This window comes from Scyliorhinus torazame, chromosome 15 (genome assembly GCF_047496885.1).
Source record: "Scyliorhinus torazame isolate Kashiwa2021f chromosome 15, sScyTor2.1, whole genome shotgun sequence".
Lineage (NCBI taxonomy): Eukaryota > Metazoa > Chordata > Chondrichthyes > Carcharhiniformes > Scyliorhinidae > Scyliorhinus > Scyliorhinus torazame.
In genome coordinates, this window is record NC_092721.1 from 184,552,758 (window position 1) to 184,575,598 (window position 22,841).

Sequence of the window (22,841 nt, forward strand, 5' to 3'; positions counted from 1 at the left end):
CCACGCACCTGCCTGCCTGGTTGAGGGTGGCGGCTAGAGCGACGTCTGATGCACCGCTCTCGACTTGGAAGGGGAGTGTCTCGTCGACCGCGTGCATCGCGGCCTTGGCGATGTCGGCCTTGATACGGTCGAAGGCCTGGTGAGCCTCGGCCGTCAGGGGGAAAACGGTGGAGTGAATAAGTGGGCGGGCCTTGTCCGCATAGTTAGGGACCCAGTGGGCGTAGTACGAGAAGAAGCCCAGGCATTGTTTGAGGGCCTTGGGGCAGTGGGGGGGGGGGGGGGGGGGGGGGGGGAGTTCCATGAGGGGGCGCATACGTTATGGGTCGGGCCCTAGCACTCCATTCTGGACCACATAGCCGAGGGTGGCTAATCGGTTCGTGCTGAACACGCACTTCTCCTTGTTGTAGGTTAGGTTGAGTAGTTTAGCGGTGTGGAGGAATTTGGAAAGGTTGGCGTTGTGGTCCTGCTGGTCGTGGCCGCAGATGGTGACGTTATCCAGGTACGGGAAGGTGACCCGCAGTCCGTACCGGTCAACCATTTGGTCCATCTCAAGTTGGGAGACCGAGACCCCATTAGTGACGCCAAAGGGAACCCTAAGGAAGTGGTAAAGGCGGCCGTCCGCTTCAAACGCGGTGTATGGGCGGTCCGCCTTGCAAATGGGGAGCTGGTGGTAGGCAGATTTTATGTCCACTGTCGAGAACACCCTGTACTGTGCAATCTGATTGACCATATCAGATATGCGTGTGAGGGGGTACGCGTCGAGCTGCGTGTTCCGATTGATGGTCTGACTGTAGTCAACGACCATCCTGTTGTTCTCCCCAGTTTTCACAACTACCACTTGGGCTCTCCAGGGGCTGTTGCTGGCCTCGATAATACCTTCCCGTAGCAGCCGCTGGACCTCAGATCTGATGAAGGTCCTGTCCTGGGCGCTGTACCGTCTGCTCCTGGTGGCGACGGGTTTGCAATCCAGGGTGAGGTTTGCAAACAGAGAAAGCGGGTCGACCTTAAGGGTCGTGAGACCGCAAACAGTAAGGGGTGTACCGTGAGGGAGCAGCACCTTACCGTATCGGGGTGGATGAAGCTCTCAATGCTCCCGGAGTCCAGAAGGCAGTATATCTTGTGCCCGTCGACCTTCACTGTCGCCAACGCGGTCGTGAGGTTCTGCGGTCGGGACTGGTCGATCGTGATGGAGGCGAGACACGGCTGGTCGGCGGCGGTTGCAGGCAATGAGCGGCCTGATGAGGTGGACGACGAGCAGGGGTCCTGAGGCGGGGAAGATGGCGGCGCCCACAGGCCGCACGTGGTCCGAGGCAGGCAAAATGGTGGTGCCCACGGGCCGCACATGTTGTGAGGTGAGCAAGATGGCGGCGCCCACGGGCCGCATGTGTTGTGAGGCGGGCAAGTTGGCGGCGCCCATGGGCTGCATGTGGTCTGAGGCGAGGAAGATGGCGGCGCCCACGGGTCGCACGTGGGGGGGTGCAGGGACAATAGCGGCGATCGAGCGGGCCTGGCACACAGCAGCGAAATGTCCTTTCTTCCTGCAGGCCTTGCAGAACGCGCTTCGCGCCGAGCAGCGCTGCCGGGGGAGTTTTGTCTGTCCGCAGAAGTAGCACTTGGGTCCCCCGGGGTTTCTGCCGCGCGGCGCAGGCCTGGGGTTGGGGTTGGCTGGGGGCGGTCGCTGATGGGGTCCACGATGGGGTGTTCGCTGGCGGGGTCCACGATGCCCAGGAGGGGTGGGCCGTGCGGTCGGGGGCATACTCCTGCTCCTAGTTCTTATGACCGCCCTTCCACACAGCACTGGACGTACCGACAAGACATGGATCATGGATGGCACGCGGAGCAAGGAGAAGGCTCCACCACCACCTTCTCGAGGGCAGTTGGGGATGGACAAAAATTGCTGGGCTGGTCAGCGACGGTTTCCTCCCTTAGTCCAAAGATGTGCAAGGTAAGGTTATGGGTGGAATGGGCCTAGGTAGGTTGCTCTTTAAGAGGGTTGGTGTGGCCTGGACGGGCCGAATGGCCCCTTCCGGTAATGCAGGGATTCTATGATCCGCAGCAGCCCTGACCTACGCGGTGGTTAGCTCCAGGGCCCAAGTGATGACAGAAAGGAGGGGAAGCGGCACCTGAGCGGAGAGGCCTCCCGAGCGGTAGGTGGCGCGGTGGCAGGAGGAGTGCCTGCCGAGTCTGATGCGGTTGTGTTGTCGGTTGGAGGTGGGGGGGGGGGAAGAGGGAAAAGAGAAGATGAGGAGGAGCGGGACGGCGGGCGGCACCGGCAGGGACAGGCGGTGAGTGGAACATGGGGTTGCGGATGGTAATTAAGCGGCTGGCGGTCGGTCAGTCAGGCCCCTCGATTCGGAATGCCGGGCTTTGCCCGTGAGGAAAGCGTGTCACTGGGCTCGGAGGCACCGACTCCAACAGGCCCTGTGGTCCCCCGGGGGGTTTCACCCTCCTCCCTGGGAGGCAGCATCACTTTGGTGGGGTGTGTGTGTGGTGGGGGGGGAATAAACAACGAGCCCGCCCCCACCCCGGAGAACAGAGGACAACAATGTCACCGCGTTGCCACTAACCCAGCCGTGAGGAATGGGCCCCCAACTACACCCTCCCTTCATCCCTCGATAACCTTGAATCCCAGCTCGGCCCGTCTCGATCGTCCTCCTCGAACCCCTCGGAAAGCTTCTTGGTTATTCCGCCCACACGTCCCCGGCCGGGTGCCCGTCTGCCGGCAAACTCCTCCAGCAAACTTGCCCGCCCCCTCCTATTTTACCAGTCCGTGCCGGTGAGTGAAAAGTTCCCCCTTCCTTTTTCCTCTTGTCCCTCTTCATTTTCAAATCATGTCTGAGGGGACAAAAGCACATTTTATTTTCGTTGTGTGAAGGGAATGCAGCTCAGCTGAAGTAAAGGTCAGCAGTTTGGCGGTGCAAATGGCATCCTCGGTATGTAAGCAATCGGTTTTATAAGTTTTTCATTATGGAGAAACACTTCCTCAACGTGTATCGTTTTATTTCCTCTTGCAGATGCACTTTGGCTGAATGTGCATGGAGTTAACAGAGGTGTGTTGCCGGCGAAGGGGTGGGTGGGGTATTCAGATTATTAACAGATTTGTTCCAGGAAATTTATTATGTGTATGTGGAATGGGGAAGCTCTGGCATTTAAATTGGTTTCTGAATTCAGTGTTGCATCGTGCACGTTTACTGTCATTTCCTCAGCGCAGGCAACATAATAGTTAAAAATGTGAACGGTGGAGGCAGTTGCATTTTTTGAACGCAGTTCACAAGATAATAGTTTCAAATGTGCATTTTTATCAATATGCCGTGTTGTATAAACACGTTAAGTTGCTGTTATTTACGGTTTTATTTCACTTTTGTTTTTCCCCCAATTTTCCTAAATTTGTTGCAGCACTGAAGGAAGCCATTTGGCCCATCACTTCTACACTGGATCTCCAATTCCCACCTTCCTCCTTGATTTGATTTATTGTCACATGTATTAGTATACAGTGAAAAGTATTGTTTCTTGCATGCTATACAGACAACGCATACCGTACATAGGGAAGGAATGAGAGACTGCAGAATATAATGTAATGAAGTTTTAGAAGCATCGAACGAGAGTAAAAGATAGAATTGGAGGGTATGCTGGGCACAGTTTACAAGAACCCCGTAATCCTGCATATTTGTCATTTTCAGATAACTACCTAATTCCCTTTTGAATGCCTTGATTGAACCTGCCTCTACCCCACACACTGGCACTGTTAACCATTTGCTGCCTGAAAATATTTTGCTTCTTTTGCCAATTAGCTTAAATCTGTGTCCTCTTGTTCCCGATCCTTTCAGGATGGGGAACAGTTTCTCCCTACCTATTCTGCCCAGACCCCTCATGATTTATGGCATAGTAATAAATGTCACTTGTAGGAAAAACTAGAACCAGAGGTCACCATCTCAGACTAAAGGGAGATCCTATAAAACTGAGATGAGGAGGAATTTATTCAGCCAAAGAGTGGTGAATCTGTGGAACTCGTTACCGCAGAGGGCTGTGGAGGTCAAATCACTGAGTGTCTTTAAGACAGGGATAGATGGGTTCTTGATTAATAAGGGGGTTATGGGGGGAAGGCAGGAGAATGGGGATGAGAAAAATATCAGCCATGATTGAATGACAGAGCAGACTCGATGGGCTGAGTGGCCTAATTCTTCTGCTCAATTTTCTTATGGTCTTTGAATATTTTATAAATGTTCCTGCCTTTCCTTCTCCCAACGGAAACATCCCTAACTTTATTTGAATTTCCTCGTCCCTGGAGCCATTCTCGTGAATAATTTCTGCAATCTAATGTCTTTGCATCTTTACTGAAGTGCGAGCCCAGTACTGGATCCAATACTCATTGAGGCCAAACCAATATCTCAAGCATCCTTGCTCTTGTATTCTATGCCCCTATTGATAATGCCTAGGACACTCTTATGCTTTGACCACTCTCTCTATCTGTCCTGTCACTTTATTTGGCTTCTGCACATATACACCCAGGCCACTGCACCTGCACCCCCTTTAGAATTACCTTTTTATTTTAAATGCTTCCATGTTTGGACAAGCAGTCAATCCAGGGTTGCACTGTTGGGGTGGTGGTGCCATAATGTGTGGCAGGGGTTATAACAACTGGCAATGCTGGTTAGGTTTGTTAGTCCACCTCTCAGGTTTTGTTACAGACATTGTTTAGGAGAACTTAGGAGATTTGTGCTGCACTTCTGCACCCATCCTGATAAAAATGGTGCTTTAACTTTCACTTCGCCCTGTTTTGCAAGTAGAAACTTTTTATATTCTGTTGTGAAAAATAAGAATCCTGTGACATCTATTACTATGCCATAAATAAATCTTCTTTGTAATATAGTTCTGTCACTATCATGGGGGAGATGGCAGTCATTATTTGATGTAGTGCACATTGGGAATGAAAATAACATTTTAAAATAAATTTAGAGTACACAATTTTTTTCCCAAATAAGGGCTGAAAGGGTACGGTAGCACAGTGGTTAGCACAGTTGCTTCACAGCGCCAGCGACCCGGGTTCGATTCCCGGCTTGGGTCACTGTGTGAGGAATCTGCACATTCTCCCCGTGTCTGCGTGGGTTTCCTCCAGGTTCTTCCCACAAGTCCTGAAAGATGTGCTTGTTAGATGAATTGGACATTCTGAATTCTCGCTCAGTGTACCCGAATTGGTGCCGGAGTTTGGCGACTCGGGGATTTTCACAGTAACTTCATTGCAGTGTTAATGTAAGCTTACTTGTGACACAAATAAAGATTATTATAATAATTTTTATTAGTGGCCAATCCACCTAACCTACACATCTTTGGACGCAGACATGAGAATGTGGAAACACCACATAGACAGTGACTCGGGGCTGAGGTTGAATCGGGTCCTCTTATCTGTAGGCAGCAGTGCTAACCACTGCGCCACAGTTCCACCCTCAAAATAACATTGTAGTTGGCTTTTGCTCTGGAGTTGTGTTGCAAAATTGTGTATGGCTTTCTGAAATGTGTCTTGTTTGGACGTGTAAGTTTTGATGTATGACTCAAAATTCTAAAGAACCTTTTGGTGCAGCCATAGACTGGGAAACAAGCAGGTTGCTGCTGTAGGTGGTGAAAAAATGCTGCATTACAGCATTTCTTGATTCATGGTGCCAAGGTCTTAATTTATCCAACCAATCAAAATGATCCTTAAATTTGAGCATTGCAGCATCTAAATATCTCTATGAAAATTCCAAGTTGTTGCCTTTGGTCCTGTCTTTGAAAGACCATTCCATACATTCATTGCTATGCGTGAAGCATTTTTGAATTTAAAAACTAGTTGGAGGGTGTGTCCCGTTGTCTTGCGCTCGGAATTTAGTTTTAAGTAATATACTTTTTCTGTTCCCTTTAACAAAATATGTGCCTCTTTAAAGATAGTTTCTTTGATGCATCTTCCATCTTTCATTATAGTACTGATGCTTGAATCGGGCCTTCATGACTGTCTGCTGCATGGCTTAAGCAATTGAGTGTCTGCAACACACAAAATAGTGCAGAAGTTGGAAAACTGAAATAAAAGCAGATAAAGTGGAAACTCTCAGCAGGTCTGGCAGCATCTGTGGAGATAGAAGCAGTGTTCACATTTCGGATCTATGACCTTTCTTCAAAACTGTGTCTATCTGAGTGTTTTGGCAACCAGAGCTAGGTGAAATATTTACATTGCTGCCTGACTAGAACATTACATATTTTAACTGCAACGTCCTGTGACATATTTTGTTAATTACTATTCTGCATTGGTCAGATTGTTTAGAATCTGCTAAGACTCCATGGTCTCTGTCAGTTGCATCCTTTGTTATTTTAACACCTTGTTTGTGCAGAACAAGAGTTGCTATAGTTCAAAAATACTTAATTGGCCATGCATCCCTTTCAGGGTGCTGAATGTGTTGAAGGTGCCACTTAAGTGCCAGTTTATTTTTCTTATTTCTCTTAATTTGACTTAAGGGATTTGAGCTATCTTGAAGTGCAATGTCTTTAAGTCTGAAATTTTGGCGATTGTGTTATTTGCATTCCCTAATTAAAATGTTTACGCAAAATAACCTGGAATTATCAGTAGATTGTAGAATGCTGTAATTTTTCATGACAAAATGAGGTTCAGTCTTGAGCAGGATTTTATGATTTTTTTTTAAATTTAGAGTACCCAATTCATTTTTTCCAATTAAGGGGCAATTTAGCATGGTCAATCCACCTAACCAGCACATCTTTGGGTTGTGGGGGTGAAACCCACACAAACACTGGGAGAATGTGCAAACTCCACACGGACAGTGACCCAGAGCCGGGATTGAACCTGGGACCTCGGCACTGTGTGGCAAGAGAGCTAACCCCCTGCGCCACCGTGCTGCCCTAGGATTTTATGAATTGACAAAAAAATGAATCTAGTGTATTATGTGGAAATAAATGTAGCATAGAAAGCTTAGTGTGAGACCATAATTCTGTAAACAGTTCAGAAACAAGAACAGAAAGCAAGACAAAGCTTGAGTGATTTATGATCATTCCCTGAACCCTGAAGGTTGATTATACCCTTTAATTCTCTCTTCAGTGTCTTTTATTTTGAATATATACACGTATCATGTTTAGGTACTGAAGTTGATATCTTGGGGCTGCAGTTGGGAAATATGGTCAATTGCTTGAAGGCTGAGTATCTGGATATTTAGAAACTAAGACTGTGACAAAATTATTTGTTGGAATGAGGGACCCAAAAAACTGCCAGATCTTGGGGCTGGAGTTGGGAAATATGGTCAATTGCTTGAAGGCTGTATCTGGATGTTTAGAAACTAAGACTATGACAAAATTATTTGTTGGAATGAGGGACCCAAAGAACTGCCAGATATTTTCAGTATGGTAATATTTTTAATTGGTTCCTTTTGATGTGACGACACCAGTGTAGTTGCAAAGGTTGAGCTTTGTGCCAAAATTATCATAGATTATCATAGAATTTACAGTGCAGAAGGAGGCCATTCGGCCCATCGAGTCTGCACTGGCACAGTTAATGACGTTTTACCCCAAAAGCTAACAGCAGTGCTTGTCAGTAGATGGGCAAGGAACATGACCATAAATATTTATTAAAGAATAATACTTTGCAACAAGTATCAAATGAACAGTACAATTTGAGGGAGAAGTACAGATGCACCAATGTACCCAGTTCCTAATAGCAACTGAGGAAAAAATATGACACTGTGGAAGATATGTCAACAAATATATACAAGTGTAAAGTAAGTTCTTTTAATAAGATGCTAGTTTGTCCACTATGTAAACTGGCCCCATATTTAGTGGTTAATGAAGATACAACTTGTACCTCAAGTTTTGAGGTAAATCTTATTTCAACCCTTCAAAGAACAAAGAAATGTACAGCACAGGAACAGGCCCTTCGGCCTTCCAAGCCTGCGGCAACCATGCTGTCCGTCTAAACTAAAATCTTCGACACTTCCGAGGTCCGTATCCCTCTATTCCCATCCTATTCATGTATTTGTCAAGATATGCCTTCAATATCACTATCGTCCCAGCTTCCACCATCTCCTTGGATAGCGAGTTCCAGGCACCCTCCAGGCACTATCCTATGTGTAAACAAACTTGCCTCCTCTAAACCTTGCCCTTCGCACCTTAAACCGAGTAGTTGACCCCTCCCACTGGGAGAAAGTCTCTGACCATCCACTCTGTCTCTGCCCCTCATAATTTTGTAGCCTCTATCAGGTCGCCCCTCAACCTCCGTCGTTCCAGTGAGAACAAACCAAGTTTATTCAACCTCTCCTCATAGCTTATGCCTTCAATATGAGGCAACATCCTGGTAAATCTCTTCTGCACCCTCTCTAAAGCCTCCACATCCTTCTGGTAGTGTGGCGACCAGAATTGAACAGTATACTCCAAGTGTGGCCTAACTAAGATTCTGTACAGCTGCAACATGACTTGCCAATTGTTATACTCGATGCCCCGGCCAATGAAGGCAAGCATGCCATATGCCTTCTTGACTACCTTCTCCACCTGTGTTGCCCCTTTCAGTGACCTGTGGACCTGTACACTTAGATCTCTCTGACTGTCAATACTCTTGAGGGTTCTACCATTCACTATATATTCGACCTTCTAAAATGCATTACCTCACATTTGTCCGGATTGAGCTCCATCTGCCATCCCTCTGCCCAAGTCTCCAAACTATCTAAATCCTGCTGTATCCTCTGACAGTCCTCATTGCTTTCCGCAATTCCACCAACCTTTGTGTCATCCGCAAATGTACTAATCAGACCAGTTACATTTTCCTCCAAATCATTTCTCTATACTACGAATGTGCAGACTCCGCACAGACAGTGACACCCGGCCGGGAATGGAACCCGGATCCCTGGCGTTGTGAAGCAACAGTGCTAACCATAGAATTTACATAGAATTTACAGTGCAGAAGGAGGCCATGCAGCCCATCGAGTCTGCACCGGCTCTTGGAAAGAGCACCCTACCCAAGGTCAACACCTCCACCCTATCCCCATAACCCAGTAACCCCACCAAACACTAAGGGCAATTTATCATGGCCAATCCACCTAACCTGCACATCTTTGGACTGTGGGAGGAAACCGGAGCACCCGGAGGAAACCCATGCACACACGGCAAGGATGTGCAGACTCTGCACAGACAGTGACCCAAGCCGGAATCGAACCTGGAACCTGGAGCTGTGAAGCAGTTGTGCTATCCACAATGCTACCGTGATAACCACTATTCTACCATGCTACCCCTCGAATTGCCTGCTCGTTTTGGTAAAGTTTCATCCTTTACATCTCTGCTCTCCGTAGGTGTCTATGCCAAATCTTTTAAAAAAAATATATATATTTTTATTCTCCTTCTTCACATTTTCTCCCACATTTACACACATCAACAATAAACAATAATCAGCAAGATACGTCAATCCCCATAATAACAACGATCCTATCCGCCCACCAACCCCCAAACATCAGCCCGCATGTTTACATAAACAAATTACAAAAAGGAATCCGGGATTACCCGTAGTCACCCTTAATCTACATAGCGCCCCCCCCCCCCCCCCCCCCAAAAAAACTAATGTTCGATGTTATCCAGTTCTTGAAAGTGCATAATAAATAGTGCCCATGACTTGTAGAACTCCCCTCAGTTCGAACTTAACCTTCTCAAGGGTCAAGTATTCCAACAGGTCCCCCCGCCACGCCAGGGCACTGGGTGGAGAGGCTGCTCTCCATCCCAGCAGGATCCGCCTTCGGGCAATCAACGAGGCAAAGGCTATGATATCTGCCTCCGCTCCCGTTTCCAACCCTGGCTGGTCCGACACCCCGAATATGGCCTCCTGGGGACCGGGGTCCAGTTTCACACGCACCACCTTGGAAATTACCCTAAACACCAGTACCTCCCCTAGCTTTGGACAGGACCAAAACATATGAACGTGATTCGACCCCCCCCCCCGCAACGCTCACACACATCCTCTACTCCTTCAAAAATTCAGCTCATCCTCGCCCTCGTGAGGTGCGCTCTATATACCACCTTCAGCTGTATCAGCCCCAACCTCGCACATGAGGTGGAGGCATTCACTCTCTGGAGCACCTCACACCAGACCCCCTCCTCTATAACCTCTCCCAGCTCTTCCTCCCACTTTGCTTTGATCCCTTCCAGTGGTGCCTTATCCTCTTCCGGAATAGCTCCGTACACCGCTGTCATTGCCCCCTTCTCCAGTCCCCTTGTCGTTAACACCTCCTCCAGCAATGTGGAGGCCGGTTCCACTGGGAAGCTCTGTATCTCCTTCCTGGCAAAATCCCGAACCTGCATGTACCTAAACACTTCTCCCTGCTCTAGCCCATACTTCGCTTCCAGCTCCTTCAATCCTGCAAACCGACCCCAAAGAAACAAATCTTTTAGTGTCTTAATCCCCTTCTCTTCCCATTTCCGAAAACTTCCATCCCACCTCCCTGGCTCAAATCTGTGGTTCCCCCGAATTGGCATTTCCCTTGACCCTAAACCCAACCCAAAGTGTTGGCGAAACTGCCTCCAGATTTTCAATGAAGCTATTATTACCGGACTCCCTGAATATTTCCCCGGAGCTATCGGGAGCGGCGCTGTTGCAAGTACCTTCAGCCCCGACCCCCTGCACAAACTCTCCTCCATTCTGACCCACTGAGAATCAACCCCTCTGACCCAGCTCCGCACTTTCTCCACGTTCGCCGCCCAGTAGTAGTACAACAGGTTCGGGAGCCCCAGGCCCCCTGCCTGCCATCCCCTCTGTAGCAGCGCCTTTCTCACTCTGGCCACCTTCCCTCCCCATATGAATGAGGTAATACTTCCCTCAATCTCCCTGAAAAAAGACTTTGGCAGGAAAATCGGTAGGCATTGAAAGATGAACAGGAATCGCGGCAACACGTTCATTTTAGCCGCCTGTACCCGACCCGCCAGTGACAGAGGAAGGCCATCCCACCTTGCCAGGTCGGCTTTCACTCTCCCCACCAAACTAGTGATGTTGTACCTGCAAAGCCTCCCCCACCCCCAGATACCTAAAATGAGTCCCTGCTCTACGGAATGGCAGCCCCCCCCACCCCTGCCCCCACCCCCGGCTGAGACACCACAAAGTACTCACTCTTGTCCAGGTTCAACTTGTACCCCGAGAAAGACCCAAATACCCGCAGTAGCTCCAATATTCCTCCAGTCGATGCACTCTGCTCCGACACATACAGCAGCAGCAAGTCGTCGGCATATAAGGACACCCTATGCTCTATCCCCCCCCCCCCCCGCACTATTCCTTTCCATGCTCCCGAACTTCTCAATGCGATGGCCAACCGCTCAATCGCAAGTGCAAACAGCAGGGGGGACATAGGACATCCCTGTCTCGTCCCACGGTGGAGAGAAAAGTATCTTGAACTGATATTATTTGTGCGTACACTCTCCTTCGGTTCCTTATATAATGGCTTTACCCGGTTCACAAACCTTGGTCCAATCCCACACCGCTCCAGCACTGCCATCAGATACCCCCATTCTATCCGATCTCTATGCCAAATCTTGAGCACTGTTTTGTGATAAATCTTGTTGGAGCGAGTAGTCACCACAAGTAATAATAGGATTCCTGAGCAGGGCAGGGCATAGGGAATGTCAATTATGTTCTTCTAAAATTTTCTGCTGACTTCCGGTGGCAGCAAGGTGGCTCCCGCCAGGGTACTTGGTTTTTGGTCCTTTTTGCCTCATTTATGTGCAAATTTATTTGGAGGAAATTGGTATGATTTGATTAAATAAGTCTCTCTCGTTCACGTAATGTCTGGGAGCATGGCGGTGGCTTCTGCTGAAATTGTGGACACTCAGTTTATGACTGAGAAGTTGGTTAGCTTCCTGACTGACAAACTGGAGAAGCAGCGACAGGCGGTCACTGAGGATCTGGAGAAGGCAATGGAGGGGGCTTTGGCCCCAATTTGGGCGAATATGGACAAGATGGGCTGGCGGGTAGAGGTACATAGGGTGACGATACAGAAGGTTCAGAAGACACTCTCTTGATTGCAGTGATCGGATAGCCTCCTTGGAGGCAGAGGAGCTAAAGGCCAAGGTTGACGATCTGGAGAACTGTTCTAGATGGCAAAATTTAAGGATCGTTCGGCTACCAGAGGGCCTGGAATGCGCCAACTCTACGGACTATATGTCCAAGATGTTCGGAAAATTGGCGAGGGAGGGAGTCTTCTCGACCCCTCCTGAGTTGGATCGTGCCCATCGATCGCTGAGGCAGAAGCCCAGTTGGGGCAGCCACCTCTGGCGATCATAGTCCGGTTTCATCGATACGTGATGCGGAACGGGTTCTGAGGTGGGCGAAGGATGATCAGGGCTGTAAATGGGAGGACCATGCCATAATAATATACCAAGATTTTGGGGCAGAGGTGGTGAGAAGGCGTGCAGCGTTTAATAAGGTCAAGGCTGCACTGTACAAACGCAACATGAGGTTTGGTGTGGTGTACGTAACCGGCTTGTCTTTGGGTAACTTTTGAGGACAGACTTATTTTGATGCGCCGAGGATGAGAATGAGTTTGTCAGGAAGCACGGATTGAGGGCGAATTTAAGTGTTTGAAGACTATGGAGTTTGTTGTTTGTGCATTGTTTTAAAAAAAATATATTTTCAACTTTCTTGGCCAAACATAACAATACGTAGTGTTTCTTTTACACAACAATAAAGCAATATAAATAACCGTGGCCAGTTTTAAACAAATAAATAAGTAATATATAAACAAAAACAAAAAACAAAACTAAATGCCAACTGCCTTGTCCAAAATAAATACTCTCCAAAAATACAATCCAACAATCCAATATACAATTACATATACCAAATATCTCCTCTCTCTCTCTCTCTCTTTTCCTCCTCCTCCCCCCCCCCCCCCGGGTTGCTGCTGTTGTCTACTTCTTTTCCATTCCCTCTATCTTTCTGTGAGGTAGTCGACGAACGGTTGCCACCGCCTGGTGAACCCCTGAGCCGAACCCCTTAACACGAACTTAATCCGTTCTAACTTTATAAACCCTGCCATATCGTTTATCCAGGTCTCCACACCCGGGGGTTTGGCTTCCTTCCACATTAACAATATCCTGCGCCGGGCTACAAGGAATGCAAAGGCCAACACGTCAGCCTCTCTCGCCTCCTGCACTCCCGGCTCTTCTGCAACCCCAAATATAGCCAACCCCCAGCTTGGTTCGACCCGGACCCCCACCACCTTCGAAAGCACCTTTGCCACCCCCACCCAGAACCCCTGTAGTGCCGGGCATGACCAGAACATGTGGGTGTGATTCGCTGGGCCTCTCGAGCATCTCGCACACCTATCCTCTACCCCCAAAAATTTACTAAGCCGTGCTCCAGTCATATGCGCCCTGTGTAGCACCTTAAATTGTATCAGGCTTAGCCTGGCACACGAGGACAATGAGTTTACCCTACGTAGGGCATCAGCCCACAGCCCCTCCTCAATCTCCTCCCCCAGTTCTTCTTCCCATTTCCCTTTCAGCTCATCTACCATGATCTCCCCCTCGTCCCTCATCTCCCTGTATATGTCCGCCACCTTACCGTCCCCCACCCATGTCTCTGAGATCACTCTATCCTGCACTTCCTGCGTCGGGAGCTGCGGGAATTCCCTTACCTGTTGCCTCGCAAAAGCCCTCAATTGCATATACCGAAATGCATTCCCTTGGGGCAACCCATATTTCTCCGTCAGCGCTCCCAGACTCGCAAACGTCCCATCTACAAATAGATCTCTTAGTTGTACTACCCCAGCTCTTTGCCATGCTCCAAATCCCCCATCCATTCTCCCCGGAACGAACCTATGATTGTTTCTTATCGGGGACCGCACCGAAGCTCCCGTCCCTCCCCTGTGCCGTCTCCACTGCCCCCAAATTTTCAATGTAGCCACCACCACCGGGCTTGTGGTGTATTTCTTTGGTGAGAACGGCAACGGCGCCGTCACCATTGCTTGCAGGCTAGTCCCCCTGCAGGACGCCCTCTCCAATCTCTTCCACGCCGCTCCCTCCCCTTCTCCCGTCCATTTACACACCATTGAAACATTGGCGGCCCAGTAGTACTCACTTAGGCTCGGTAGTGCCAGCCCCCCCCTGTCCCTACTACGCTGCAAGAATCCCCGCCTCACTCTCGGGGTCTTCCCAGCCCACACAAAACTCATAATGCTCTTCTCAATTCTTTTGAAAAAAGCCTTCGTGATCACCACCTGGAGGCACTGGAACACAAAAAGGAATCTCGAGAGGACCACCATTTTAACTGCCTGCACCCTACCTGCCAATGACAGGGACACCATGTCCCATCTCTTGAAATCCTCCTCCATCTGTTCCACCAACCGTGTTAAATTAAGCCTATGTAATGTACCCCAATTCTTGGCTATCTGGATCCCCAGGTACCGGAAGTCCCTTGTTACCTTCCTCAACGGTAAATCCTCTATCTCTCTGCTCTGCTCCCCCGGATGCACCACAAATAACTCACTTTTCCCCATGTTCAGTTTATACCCTGAAAAATCCCCAAACTCTCCAAGCATCCACATTATCTCTGGCATCCCCTCCGCCGGGTCCGCCACATATAGCAACAAATCATCCGCATACAGAGATACCCGGTGTTCCCCCCCCCCCCCCCAAGTACTCCCCTCCACTTCCTGGAACCCCTCAGTGCTATGGCCAGGGGTTCAATCACCAATGCAAACAATAACGGGGACAGAGGACATCCCTGCCTCGTCCCTCTATGGAGCCGAAAATAGTCAGACCCCCGTCCATTCGTGACCACGCACGCCATCGGGGCCCTATACAGCAACTGTACCCACCTGATATACCCGTCCCCAAAGCCAAATCTCCTCAACACCTCCCACAAATAATCCCACTCCACTCTATCAAATGCTTTCTCGGCATCCATCGCCACCACTATCTCCCTTCCCCCTCTGGTGGGGGCATCATCATTACCCCTAGCAGCCTCCGTATATTTGTATTTAGCTGTCTCCCCTTCACAAACCCAGTTTGATCCTCATGGACCACCCCCGGGACACAATCCTCTATCCTCATTGCCATTACCTTGGCCAGAATCTTAGCATCCACACTCAGGAGGGAAATGGGCCTGTATGACCCGCATTGCAGCGGGTCTTTTTCCTTCTTTAGGAGGAGCGATATCGTTGCCTCTGACATAGTCGGGGGCAGCTGCCCCCTTTCCCTCGCCTCATTAAAGGTTCTCATCAGTAGCGGGGCCAGCAAGTCCAAATATTTCTTATAGAATTCAACTGGGAATCCGTCTGGTCCCGGGGCGTTCCCCGCCTGCATGCTCCCAATCCCTTTCACTACTTCCTCCGTCTCAGTCTGTGCTCCCAGCCCCACTCTCTCCTGCTCCTCCACCTTAGGAAATTCCAGCTGATCCAGAAAGCGCATCATTCTCTCCTTCCCGTCCGGTGGCTGCGCTTCATATAATCTTTCATAAAATGCCTTGAACACTGCATTCACTCTCTCCGCTCCCTGCTCCATCTCTCTCTCCCTCATCTCTCACCCCCCCAATCTCCCTCGCTGCTCCCCTTTTCCTCAGTTGGTGGGCCAACAAACTACTCGCCTTCTCCCCATATTCGTACTGTACACCCTGTGCCTTCCTCCATTGTGCCTCTGCATTACCCGTAGTCAACAAGTCAAATTCTACATGTAGCCTTTGCCTTTCCCTATACAGTCCCTCCTCCGGTGCCTCCGCGTATTGTCTGTCCACCCTCAGAAGTTCTTTCAACAACCGCTCCCTTTCCCTACCCTCCTGCTTTCCTTTATGTGCCCTAATGGATATCAGCTCCCCTCTAACCACTGCCTTCAGTGCCTCCCAGACCACTCTCACCTGTACCTCCCCATTATCATTAAGTTCCAAGTACCTTTCAATACACCCCCTCACCCTTAAACACACCCCCTCATCTGCCAATAATCCCATGTCCATTCTCCAGGGTGGAAGCTGTTGTTTTTCTTCCCCCATCTCCAGGTCCACCCAGTGTGGCGCATGATCCGAGATGGCTATAGCCGTGTACTCCGTCCCCGTCACCTTTGGGATCAGTGCCCTTCCCAAAACAAAAAAATCTATTCGTGAAAATACTTTGTGTACATAGGAGAAAAACGAAAACTCCTTAATCCTAGGTCTACTAAATCTCCAGGGATCTACTCCTCCCATCTGCTCCATAAAATCCTTGAGCACCCTAGCTGCAGCCGGCCTCCTTCCGGTCCTGGACCTCGATCTGTCCAGCCCTGGGTCCAGCACTGTATTAAAGTCTCCACCCATTACCAACTTCCCCCTTCTAGGTCCGGGATTCGTCCTAACATACGCCTCATAAAATTGGCATCATCCCAGTTCGGGGCACACACGTTCCACCGCCTCCCCTTGCAGTTTGCCACTCACCATCACGTATCTGCCCACACTATCTGCCACTATAGTCTTTGCCTCAAACATTACCCGCTTCCCCACTAGTATGGCCACCCCCCTGTTTTTTTGCATCTAGCCCCGAATGAAACATCTGCCCCACCCATCCTTTGCGAAGTCTAACCTGGTCTATCAGCTTCAGATGCGTCTCCTGAAGCATAACCACATCTGCCTTAAGTTTCTTTAGGTGTGCGAGTACCCGTGCCCTCTTAATCGCCCTGTTCAGCCCCCTCACATTCCACATGATCAACCGGGTTGGGGGGCTCTTTACCTACCCCCCCCCGACGACTAGCCATTTCCTTTTTCAATCCAGCTCCTCACCCGGTTCCCACGTAGCTGTATCCCCCCCAGGCGGCGCCCCCCCCGCCCCGACCCCCCCACCAGCTCCCCTTTCTCCCCAGCAGCAGCAACCCAGTTAACTCCCCCCCCCCCCCCCCCCCCCCCCCCCCCCTCCCCGGCTAGATCCCAAGCTAGCGTAATTGCACCCCCCATGTTGCTCCCAGAAGTCAGCAAACGCTGGCCGACCTCGGCTTCCCCCTGTAACCTCGGCTCACACGGTGCGAGGCCCCCTCCTTCCTGCTTCCCTGTTCCCGCCATGATTACCATAGCGCGGGAACAAAGCCCGCGCTTCCCTTTTGGCCCCGCCCCCAATGGCCGGCGCCCTCAGCTCCTCATCCTCTATCACCCCCTCCCCCACGACATGGGGAAGAGAGAGAAGTTACAGGGTCGCAGGTTTAACAACTTGGGAAGTCCTCTTTTCCCCCCTTCATCCCACAAATTCACCCCCCCCACTTTTGTCCCAAACGTTCTTTTTCTGGCCCGCTCACTCCAGCTTCTCCTCAACAATAAATGTCCACGCCTCATCTGCCGTTTCGAAGTAGTGGTGTTTCCCTAGATGTGTGACCCACAGTCTTGCCGGTTGCAGCATTCCGAATTTGACCTTCCTTTTATGCAACACCGCCTTGGCCCGATTAAAGCTTGCCCTCCTTCTCGCCACCTCCGCACTCCAATCTTGATATACGTGGATCACCGCATTCTCCCACCTACTGCTCCGAGTTTTCTTTGCCCATCTGAGGACCATCTCTCTGTCCTTATATCGGAGAAATCTCACCACTATTGCTCGAGGAATTTCTCCAGCCCTCGGTCTTCGCGCCATAACCCGATAGGCTCCCTCCACCTCCAGCGGACCCGTCGGGGCCTCCGATCCCATTAACGAGTGCAGCATCGTGCTCACATATGCCCCGACGTCCGCCCCTTCTGCACCTTCGGGAAGACCTAGAATCCTTAGGTTCTTCCTCCTCGCATTATTCTCCAGCACCTCCAGCCTTTCCACACATCTTTTGTGTTGTGCCTCGTGGATCTCCGTTTTCACCACCAGGCCCTGTATGTCGTCCTCATTCTCAGCAGCCTTTGCCTTCACGACCCGAAGCTCCTGTTCCTGGGTCTTTTGCTCCTCCTTTAGCCCCTCAATCGCTTGTAATATCGGGGCCAACAGCTCCTTCTTCATCTCCTTTTTGAGTTCATCTACACAACGCCGCAGGAACTCTTGTTGGTCAGGGCCCCATATTAAACTGCCTCCTTCCGACGCCATCTTGCTTTGTGCCTGCCTTCCTGGCCGCTGCTCTAGAGGATCCACCGCAATCCGGCTACTTTCCTCTCTTTTTTTCCATCCGTGTCCAGGGGGGATTCCCTTCTGGATTACCGCACAGTGTTATTTGCCGTTAAAATTGCCGATGGGGCTCCTATTAAGAGCCCAAAAGTCCGTTCCACCGGGAGCTGCCGAAACGTGCGACTCAGCTGGTCATCGCCGCACCCAGAAGTCCTGTTTGTGCATTGTTAACTACATCTGTATTTGTATTTTGTGGGGGATTTTTGTAATATAGGGGAGGGCTTGTGGTTGTGTCTGGGCTTGTTGATGGGTGTTAGTTCTAGGCGAAGTTGGGATTTGTATATTGTACTGTAGAGTTTTATTTGTGGGTGAGGGGGACTGGGTGTTGTTTTTCCTCTAGGGCTCTGCATTAAAGTTTGGATGATGGGGGGGTGAGGAAAGTTGTTGATTGTTGGCTAATATGTTGTTGTGTTGACTTTGTTTTTTACCCTGTGTGAAGGCCACACTGCAAGCAGCATAGCTAGTTAATGGGAGCGGAGAAAGTCTACAGTTTGTTACTGTGGGTTTTTCTTTTGATTTTTTAAAAAAGTAATTAGCTTTTTGTTTCTGTTTTGTTTGGGCTTGGGATCAGGTGGGGCTTTTGTTCTTCTGTTTGTTGTTTGGTCTTCAGGGTGGGATGGGGAGGGAGGGGGAGCCTGCTGCCGGCGATTCCTTTGTTTTGGGACTGGCTTTATGGAAAATCTGGTGGCCAGCTTCAGTGGGCCTGCAGCTGGCGCGGGTTGATGCACTGCTGGATTGTCTCTCAGGGTGGATATGGCTAATCCTGGTTTTGGGGGAGGGCCAGAGGCCCCATATCCGGTTGATAACCTGGAATGTGAGGGGGTTAAATAGCCCAGTAAAAAGGCCCGGGTGTTTGCGCACTTGAGAAGTTTGAAGGAGGATATGGTATTTTTACAGGAGACCCATTTAAAATTAAGGAGCAAAAGAGATTGCAGAGGGAATGGGTGGGGCAGGCATACCACTCGGGTTCTGATTGTAGGGCGGTGGGTGGGGAGGCGGTGTTGATTAATAAGACGATGGCTTTTTCTGTGGGCAATATATTGGCTGACTCAGGTGGGAAGCATGTAATAGTCAGTGGGTCGTCGTTGGGCATGCCAGTAAGTATATGCACCAGACTGGGATGACACTGCATTCAACAAGGTGCTGGCGTCTATCCCAGATTTTGATTCTCATCAGTTAATTATGAGGGGTAGATTTTAATTCTGTTTTGGATCCTAAACTGGATAGGTTGAGTCGCAAGTCTCAGGAGTCCATCAGGAGTGGCAAAGGAGTTATTCATGTTCATTGAACGGTCGGGGCAGACTCATTAAGTTTCCGAGTGATATGGAATTTTGTTTGGGGATCTACTCCCAAACAGATTCTTTGTGGTGGATAGGCCTCTTCCTGGGGTGAGGGGGGTGGATTATTCACCGATCGTTATATCAAATTATGCTCTGCATTTTGTGAACCTGATGTTGGAGTTGGATCGCTCTGAGACCCCCGGGGAGGTCTAGATAAGAGTTTTTGAGAGAGGCTATCCTCTGGCATTGTGGATTATGTTCAGTTCAACAGGAACCAGGCGGTCTCGCTGCCATGCTCTGGGAGGCCCTAAAGGTGGTGGTTAGGGGGAGATAATCTCTCATAAGGTGCATAGGGATAAATCTGGGAAGGTGGAGAGGCAGAGGCTGGTGGATTGCATTCTTGAGGTGGACCGACAATATTCAATCGTCCCGGTGCCGGACTTATTGGTGGACAAAAAGAGGTTGCAAGTGGAGTTTGAGTTGTTGACAACAGGTAAGATGGTGACCCAGCTGCATCGCTCGAGGGGGATTTTCTATGAATATGGGGAGAAGGCCAGTCGTCTGTTGGCTCACCAGCTGAGGTGGCAAGCAGCTTCATGGGAGATAGTGCAGGCCATCGACTTGGGTGGTGGGATAATTTCTTACCCAGAGAAGGTGAATGACGTTTTTGAGGCCTTCTATCATGGGTTGTTCGAGTCAGAACCTTCAGTTGGGGGTCTCGTGAGACAATTTTTGAATGGGTTGCCTTTCCCGGACCGGGTGGAGCAGGAGAGAAGGCAGAAGTTGGAGACGCCAATTGGGCTGGAGGAGATAATGAGTTGTATTCAGTTGATGCAGACGGGCAAAGCACTGGGACCGAATGGGTTCCCCATTGCATTTTATAAACAGTTAGTTGGTCCCACTTCTGCACGATATGTTTAATGATTGTGTCCCAGGGATGTGGTGATATACCTGTAAGCAATATCATAGATGGATGGTGTGCAACCTCCAACCAGTAGGTGGTTGTACAGGCACAACATGCGGTCGTACGACTGTGGTCATGTGACCAGGGACTCCCATATAAGTGGAAACACATCCGGCCATCAAGATATGGTTGTAGGAGATGGTAGTAAGACTTACAGGTGAACAGTCGTGCTAGGTGTAGTTGCAGAGGAGTACAAAGAAACTCCATGATAACTTGCTCTGTAACAGATCGTTATCTTACCACGTGTGATTCAATAAAGATCCTGGTTTGGACAAGTCAAGGTGTTTTGTGGAGTCATTTGCAAGGCAAACACAACGGGGGGTGTTGCTGGCCATGCTGACGCAGGTGTGTGTCGACTCGGCCTATCTCGTTGTGAAACGCTGATGCTAAGTTGTTGGCCAAGGTGTTGGCAATGAGGATGGAACCATGCCTACCGGGATGATTTCGGACGAGCAGACTAATGTGCAGATTTGTGTAGGTCCGGCAGTTTCCGGCCAATATTAGGAGATTGTTAAATGTTGTTTTATTGCCCTCCCAATAGACCAAGCCAGAGGGATTATTTCGATGGATGCGAAGGAAGTGTTTGATAGGGTTGAGTGAGGGTACCTCGTTGAGATTCTGGGGGGTGGTTTGGCTTTGTGCCAAAAGTAATGCAATGGGATAAGCTTATATATAGGACCCCCACTGCGAGCGTACGTACTAATGCCCTGAGTTCAGGTTTATTCCAACTGAACTAGTATTCACCAAGGAGAGGGACTTGATGGATGTTGAGGCTAAGGATGGATGTTTAAATACTCTAGGACAAGTCGGCGTAAGGAAGGGGGAAGTTTTGGGTATTCTAAAAGGCATTAAGGTGGACAAGTCTCCAGGTCCGGATGGGACCTATCCCAGGTTACTGAGGGAAGCGAGGGACAAAATAGCTGGGGCCTTAACAGGTATCTTTGCAGCATCCTTGAGCACGGATGAGGTCCCGGAGGACTGGAGAATTGCTAATATTTTCCCTCTGTTTAAGAAGGGTAGCAGGGATAATCCAGGGAATTATAGACCTGTGAGCTTGACGTCAGTGGTAGGCAAAGTGTTGGAGAAGATACTGAGGGATATGATCTATTCGCACTTGGAAGAAAATAGATTTATCAGTGATAGGCAGCATGGTTTTGTGCAGGGAAGGTCATGTCTTACAAATCTAATAGAATTCTTTGAGGAAGTGACAAAGTTAATTGGTGAGGGAAGGGCTGTAGATGTCATATACATGGACTTCAGTAAGGCATTTAATAAAGTTTCCCATGGAAGGTTGATGGAGAAAGTGAAGTCGTATGGGGTTCAGGATGTACTAGCTAGATGGATAAAGAACTGGCTGGGCAACAGGAGACAGAGAGTAGTGGTGGAAGGGAGTGTCTCAAAATGGAGAAAGGTGCTCGGACCACTGTTGTTTGTGATATACATAAATGATCTGGAGGAAGGTATAGGTGGTCTGATTAGCAAGTTTGCAGATGATACTAAGATTGGTGGAGTTGCAGATAGAGAGGAGGACCGTCAGAGAATACAGCAAAATATAGATAGATTGGAGAGTTGGGCAGAGAAATGGCAGATGGAGTTCAATCCAGGCAAATGCGAGGTGATGCATTTTGGCAGATCTAATTCAAGTGCGGACTATACGGTCAATGGAAGAGTCCTGGGGAAAATTGATGTACAGAGAGATCTGTGAGTTCAGGTCCATTGTACCCTGAAGGTGGCAATGCAGGTCGATAGAGTGGTCATCGGATGGGGTATTGAGTACAAGAATCGGCAGGTCATGTTACAGTTGTATAGGACTTTGGTTAGGCCAAATTTGGAAACTGCGTGCAGTTCTGGTCGCCACATAGGGCTGGTTTAGCACACTGGGCTAAATAGATGGCTTTTAAAGCAGACCAAGGTAGGCCAGCAGCACGGTTCAATTCCCGTACCAACCTTCCCGAACATGTGCCGGAATGTGGTGACTAGGGGCTTTTCACAGTAACTTCATTTGAAGTCTACTTGTGACAATAAGCGATTTTCAATTTTTCATTTTCACATTACCAGAAGGATGTGGATGCTTTAGAGAGGGTGCAGAGGAGGTTCACCAGGATATTGCCTGGTATGGAGGGTGCTAGCTATGAAGAAAGGTTGAGTAGATTAGGATTGTTTTCGTTGGAAAGACGGAGGTTGAGGGGGGACCTGATTGAGGTCTACAAAATTATGAGAGGTATGGACAGGGTGGATAGCAACAAGTTTTTTCCAAGAGTGGGGGTGTCAATTACAAGGGGGTTACGATTTCAAGGTGAGAGGGGGAAAGTTTAAGGGAGATATGCGTGGAAAGTTTTTTACGCAGAGGGTGGTGGGTGTCTGGATAGCTTTGCCAGCGGAGGTGGTAGAGGCGGGCACGTTAGCATTTAAGATGCATCTAGACAGATATATGAGCGGGCGGAGAACATAGGGAAGTAGATCCTTGGAAAATAGGTGACAGGTTTAGATAAAGGATCTGGATCGGCACAG

General features: G+C 49.4%; 1 protein-coding gene across 6 annotated transcripts in view; it reads left to right on the top strand.

Moving 5' to 3' along the window:
- Positions 1-2,187: 2,187 nt before the first annotated feature.
- The window catches only part of nipa2 (NIPA magnesium transporter 2), a 79,770-nt gene continuing 59,116 nt past the window's right edge, over positions 2,188-22,841 (top strand). For 2 of the 6 annotated variants that reach the window (XM_072477247.1, XM_072477250.1), the window contains exon 1: positions 2,915-2,933. The gene's annotated coding sequence lies outside the window, so the exon portion shown is untranslated. Of the gene's footprint in view, positions 2,286-2,570; positions 2,777-2,914; positions 2,934-22,841 lie in introns of those variants that run through there. The other 4 variants (XM_072477246.1, XM_072477249.1, XM_072477248.1 and 1 more) reach the window with 4 other exon arrangements.